Here is a 7,451-nt window from a genome sequence, read left to right on the forward strand (position 1 = left end):
ACGTATTTACACGGACCGTATATCACCGGAATCCAAAAACCAAAATCCGTATTTTTCCGGAACCGGAATGTATTGTATATTGCCTATATTTAACCCCTTGAAAAACGCCGGTGAGTCGTCTTCAATTTTTTTAGCTTTGTCCTTTTCCCGTTGTCGGGCACCATATTTTGCCCCTCCCCCCCCCCCCCCCAAAAAAAATAGTTATTTCTTAAAATGTAAGGTACCTATAACTACTATTTTGTGGCATAATTGCAGTTTAGCTCCCAAGTGATTATGAATATTTTTTAATCAGAATTTTGCGGCCGGACTTAATTTAAAAGTTATAACTTTTTGAAGTTCAGGAGTTTGCGTATTCTCACCCGTCTGGGAATTTTTATTTTTATTAAATTAATTTATTAACACTAAAGTAAAAAGTAAGTACGTTAAGTAATTTCTGATTCTACCAAAATGTGAAAGATAAAAATACGCATATATTATCTATACAAAAAAAATTCGAAAATTCTATTATTTGGTATTTTAAACGTAACAACAAGATTTTGAAGTATATAACCTAAACTTGAAAAAAATGTTAAAAAAAATCACAAAAGTCGCTTGAAAGCTAAACTGCATTAATTTCAATATTTCATATTTTCATCAACTTTCTGCTAGATTGGAGATTTGAAAGTAAAGTGATAATTTCAACAAAATCTACTTTACCTAATTGTTATTTCTGATTCTATTATCAATAATGCCAACGTAAAAATCCTATCTTGGTTCATAATAATTATTATTTTCAATTATTGACCTTAAATATTTTTTGTAATTATTATTAATATTATTTACCGACTAATGGATGGAAACAATAAAACTATATTTTTGATCTGTAATAATTGCTTTTAACAAAAGGTTATAATAATAATTGAAACATAATACATATATAATACATTTGTATTTAATACAATTAATACACAATAATAATATGTCAATATAAATTTACCACCCCCTAAATCAGCGATTTCCAATCGAGGTTTTTATGGTGGGTCGCGAAATCATTACATACGTTTTACAATAAATTTACATATTATTAATATTATTATTTTCAAAAAAAATTCCTGAAATATTCTAATAATAAAATTATAAAATGATCGAGTTATAGTGTATTTAAGTATTTCAGAATAGAATATAGATTATAGATAGATAAATCAATACATTTAATAAATATAGATATTTACCAATTTGATGATAATAATAAATAAATGAATTTTGAGTTTGCAATTATGATTTTTTTTTTTTTTGGTCGCCAAAGAGTTTAATTTAAAATTTTAGGGTCACGCTTATAAAAGGTTTTGAACCGCTGCCCTAAATGGACTAAAAATCTTGTCAGCCATGTTAGCAAAGTTACTCTTGACCCCTTCTCCTTCCCCTATAAACGTACCTGCCCGTTTTTATTATACTATAATGTTTGTGATTGTCATTGGAGATTGAACTACTAATAAAAACAAGCTAGGTATTGAATCATAAAAGTAAAAGGAGGTTTGGTTGCCTACCTTTAGATACCTACCTTTTTTTGAACTATGAATACGATGGTTATTATTTTTTTTAACTCAAAAACATGATTTGTAGGGATCCAACCTAACGCAATGTATAGAATTTTAGTATACCTACGCAATGAAATTTTCAAAACAAGTAGAATAATTTTTAGGTATTAGCTATTTATACCTTGAACCTATCCATACCTATATATAATACATATTATCAAAATAATTAAACATTATTAATACTTATAAATGCAATGTTTTCGGCAAAAATGAATTCAACCTACAAATACAAATAATGAAATAAAATACCTACTTAAATAGCAATATACAAAACAGTGGTCAGTGACCAATTTATTTTTCCATTCTATTTTTGTTTTGTTTTGAAACAAGCATTGAATAAAACCCATAGAAGGTATAATATACTATATGTTATACTATATACTGTATGTTATTTTCAAATAATTTTTCTATATTTATTTTAGACGCGCTTTCAATAAGTATAAACGAATTATAGAATTATAAATTTATAATAATATATTTTTAAGTATTCTTGTTTGCCATTCTCTATCGAGATTTTAATGCAAGTGTAGTCTTGTGTCTTAATATTATTATTAACACTTTAACATTATATTATAATATTATAATTGTTAATATATTATAATATTTATTTAAATATTACTGTCTTTGATCATGGAATACGACGGATACAGATACCATAATAATGGGGAAAAAAATGGAGCCACGTAAGTATTTAAAAATTATATTATTATATTAATTATTACTTACAATTTATAAGTTATCAATGTTATGTCTATATTTATATAGGTACATTTTATTTAGTTTATAATTATTTTAACAATATGTAATTACAATTTATTTATCAGATATTTATATTAATTCAGATATTTATTAGATAGCTAGGTACCTAGGTATTAAAAAGGAAAATGTAAGAATTAAATAATCATTGAATTCTTATATTAATCCCAAATAGTAATAATTAAAGACCGGATTTTTATGCATTCAACATTGTAAAATATGCTTGCAAACATGCACAAAAAAATCTAAATATGCAAGAAAAAATTACTAAATATACATATTAAAATTAAAATTTTTATTCAGTTTTATACCTTATTTTAATTTTGTAGTGTTAATTACCTGTCTATTTATAAACTATATAAAAATTTTTATAAACAAAAAATATCATAGATAATATGTAGAACAGAAATGTAATTTGTTATAAATTGTAATTTAATTTTTAATCATTCATACCATGTAAATAGGTAAAATTCTAGTAAGAGTCTACAATAAATTTAATTTTCTAAAACATAAAATATTTGATATATAAACGTGTCAATAATCCTTTTTTTTGCTTAACACCTATTTGGATTGTTAGGTGGTGTAAGTGTATACATAAACTTTTTTGTTAAAATATTCAAAAATATGCAGACCATGCCATAAAGTCAGAATATACATAAATATGCAGTATACAATTTTGATATTTATCAATCAAGTAATGATTTATGAACAATCCGGAACAATCCTTGACTGCATGTTTATGATGTAGAAAATAGCAAAATGCATTTTATGCAAAATCTGGTTTTTAGTAATAAGTATTGAAATTAAAAACCAAATTGAAAAAATTCTATAAATTAAAAATCAATAAATCAATAATAATCTGTTCTTTATTCATTAGTTATTACAAATGTAGTAAACGTACCCTACATTTTTGCACGGGTACAATGAAAAAGATGCCAAATGGATCATTAATTGTGATGCAACCGCATACCAATCATGAGCGTGAAAATAATGATATGCAGTTAGTAGATGATCTTAAAAATATTTTAAAAAGAAGAGCGGCTTCAGACAGTGTACAATTGAAGTTAATTTACGATGAAGAGTGTAGAAGGTAAATTAAATATATTATGTTTTTTGGAAAACAAAACTACAATTATTTATTATATTGATAATAATTATATATCTTTTAGACATCCGTTGGCAGCAAACATGTATCCATGGTCTACTGCTGAATCGCTAATGCGCTTAGCTCGTAGATCATCGATGCCTCCTTTACCAGACAATTTATTGCAACTGGCAATCATTTTTGAAAATGGACAATTACCAAGATATAACTGCTGTGATGTATCGATATTCAGAAGTTGCGTGCAAGATATAGATGGAAAAAATAACATGATATTCGCATGCCCAGTATTAACACAAAATATCATTAATACAAATATAGAAGAACTCCATGTAGATGGTACATTTAATGTCGTTCCGGCTAGAATGGGTTACCAAATGTTATCTATTCATGTTATGATACAAAATTATGTAAGTTTTTTTTTCTTAAAATAAAATACACCAAATTTTTAAATGTAAAAACTTTATTTACAGTCTTTACCAATAATATTTGTATTGATGGAAGCGAAAACCAGAAACTCATACGACACCGTTTTCCATTACATTAAAAATAATCTTTTACCAAATATATCTCCCACTACAATTATGAAACAGCATTGAGGGATGTGCTCCAGTCATATTTTCCAGTAGCACGAACCTCAGGTTGTTGGTTTCACCATAATCAGGTTGGTTATAATACAATAGAAGTTTTTATTATAATTATTATGTAATAAAATAAAATTTTATTCGATGCATAATTTTTTTTGTTCATGCAGGCTGTTTTCAAAAATATGAAGAGTAGGGGATATTATAGGCTTATAAAAACTAATGAAAACGCATTAAAAAGTTTAAAACTTTTATTCGGATTACCATTACTCCCAGCTCAAGATATCGAGAGAGGTTTTAGATTAATAAAAATGTTTGTGATTAACCACGGTGTACCGATGGATGATTTATTCAACTATTATAAAAGGTAATGTTTAATAACAAATATATTTGGTTAAGGTCTACAATTAGTCAACAGTTTATTTTTTATTTATCTTAATCATGTAAGAATTTATTAGTTATTATTTTATCTATCTAGGTATTGGTTGCACCGTGTAGGTGCTCAGATTATGTCAGTGTATGGCCTTCCAAGGAGAACAAACAACAATCTTGAGAGCTTCCATAACCAATTAAGGTTGAAATTCTCTGTGACACATCCTAATTTATGGATATTCTTAGGTAAATATATCAATATTTATTAATTATAGTCAGTAGAAGTTATAATTGACGTATAAGGGGACGAGGGGGAGTGAAAATGGTGTGCAAAAAGTTTAAAAAATTGAGTTTAAAAATAGAGAACCTACCTTTAACATTTGCCCAATTTTGAAATAGTATTAACAAATAGGTATTATCTACATCTATATTAATTATGGGTATGTCTATGACAAATAATCATATTTTATAGCTCATTCATATATTATTCACTCATTTTTATCGTTAACCATGTCTTTTAATCTATGTACAATGCACAAGCATAATAACTGTCTCATTTGTAATTGTTAAAGCACTTTCAAAATAACAAGTAATAAAGTTGACAACAGTTAATAAACAGATCGCTAACACAAACAATAAATATTAAACATAGACATTGTGATTTGTACTAATTTAGTATTTACAATCACTATGACTGTGTAATGACAACCTAAACTTAAAACCGCAATTAATAATAGGTTATATTTAGCAAGAATTTGAATGTAGTTAGTGTTTAGTTCATTTTTTGGTTTATACTGTTAAAGATCAAATTTGCTTGAATGTTTTGTGTATTAATATAACACATTATTTTATGAATTTCAAATAGTTAGTTTAAAAATATATTAATTATTTTTGACCCAGTTTGATATAAACTAAATTTAATTTTAAAGTAAAAATTGTATTAAACTTTTTTTTTATTATACAACAACTTACTAATATTGTTTTTTTTTATTTTTATGGTTTAAACTTAATTTTGTATTTACCATATTATGTTATTTTGAAAAGCAATAGAATTTTTTTTACTTTTAGCAAATCAAAGTACTAACTAGATCAAATTTCTTACCAGAAACCACTTTCAAAGTTGTAAAACATAGCATTTTTCACGCCTCAACAGGTGATAACAGACATTAAATACATATTATTATTATTGTAAGATTCATATATTTATCACCACGCAAAAGTAAATTTAAACCATTAAAATAGAACTGTTTGGTAAATATAACATTAAAATCTACACACGTATCCTAAGTCCTAAGTTATTACAATGTTCTACAATTTATTTATTAATTAATAATTTCTTTCACTTAAAATAAATATATACTTTTTTTTATTAATAGGTAATTTGAGTAATTTGTTTAAAAATTACCATATAATTTTTAACCAGCTCAGTAATAACCTTCAACCAACCAGAAGTTTAAAGATGAAGTATCTATTGCAATCAAAAAGGATCAAAAATGCCACAAACCAGTATAATGCTGGTGTTATAAGTATTTGGCAATTTATGCAAATGGTATCTTATTCTACTTCAAGATACTTGAATCAACAAGTAAATTGGGTGAATTAAGTAGATTTAGATCCAGAACCGGAAGCAGGAACGGCCCAAGAAGAACAAAATATAACAGAAGAACCACCACAACCTGTAACAGCAGAGTCGCAAGAGTCTGTTTGTATGGTTTGCATGTTTATCACGGCAGCAAATAGTCAACAGTATGTTATTGTACCTTGTGGTCATGCATGGATATGTAACACATGCATCTACTAAAATATTAGATTCAACCCATGTATTACCTAAAATCCAACTATAACTCAGAATACCTTAGTATAAACATATTCTATATTCATAATATATACATTATATTATAATGTAATTATTGGTATCTGTGAGTGTGTACGATGATATCATGTATTTTTTCACACATAGGTAATTATATTATTACACAGGGTTGAATGTGTGTACCATAATTTTAGATGTTTTTTTTTATTTACACACTGTAAATACTAATATTAGTGATACAAGAAGTCAATGTATTAACTAATAAATACAGAGTAAATAAATACTCTTCATCAATAAATTATGTATCTTATGTTTTTAGTTTTTTTTATGTTTTATTCTTAAGTATTTTGTATTTTTATTTTTTTTAATTGTATGCAGTTTTACAACTTGAAACACAGACACCCTACTATTTTTTACTAAGAACTCATGTTACTTATCTGTATTACAATGTGGGACATAATATTATTATGTATACTTTAAAAACAATAATTTAGATGTTAAATGAAAAAAAAACAAAAAATCCGTTAAAATACATTAAACGATAGCTTAAATAATACATTTAAATAGGTACTTTATTTTTTTATAATTATTTAACTTAATTTAAAAATATATTAATTGTTGGCAACATGTATTAATTAAATAAATTAACATAATTTGTAACTTACATCTTTAATAAAATTATGCATTGTTACATGAATACATTTTTGTAAGCTATTTAGCTATGATGTTTAAAATTTGATACAAATTAATATAGTTTCTTCTTACATTAAACCACACATATTTACCTAAAAATACAAAGAATAACGTTATGCATAACTAATAAATGATGCAGTTTTTAAGGACTATTATTATTATTTATTAGTATAGGAATATTAAATAACTAATAAGTTGAAAACGGTTTTCTGTTGTTATCATGGTTTTGGTTGTTATCATTGTTATGGTGGGACCATAGAGTACAGATTTCCCGATTTTAATAACAATTGATAACAGTGAAATTGATAAGAACAAAAAAAGAATGCTCATGCCAAACTACAAAAGTTAGAAAAAATCCCAATTCTTGCGTCGTTCACCAGCGAATAAATCAACGATAGTTCTTACATTGAATGATTTAGGTTTACAATATAATACATTAATACCTATTTGAAAAACCTATGCAACGGACCACACATATTTATATAACTAAAGACTCTAATAAATGATTTTCGAACTTAAACTATTACATATTATTTACATACTTTTGTTCGCAT

At 25.6% G+C, this 7,451-nt stretch overlaps 1 pseudogene; it reads left to right on the forward strand.

Moving 5' to 3' along the window:
* The first annotated feature begins 3,266 nt into the window (after positions 1–3,266).
* LOC132937230 (uncharacterized) lies at positions 3,267–6,720 on the forward strand (annotated as a pseudogene).
* Positions 6,721–7,451: the final 731 nt, after the last annotated feature.

The sequence above is a fragment of the Metopolophium dirhodum genome, chromosome 1 (assembly GCF_019925205.1).
Source record: "Metopolophium dirhodum isolate CAU chromosome 1, ASM1992520v1, whole genome shotgun sequence".
In the NCBI taxonomy this organism is placed as follows: domain Eukaryota; kingdom Metazoa; phylum Arthropoda; class Insecta; order Hemiptera; family Aphididae; genus Metopolophium; species Metopolophium dirhodum.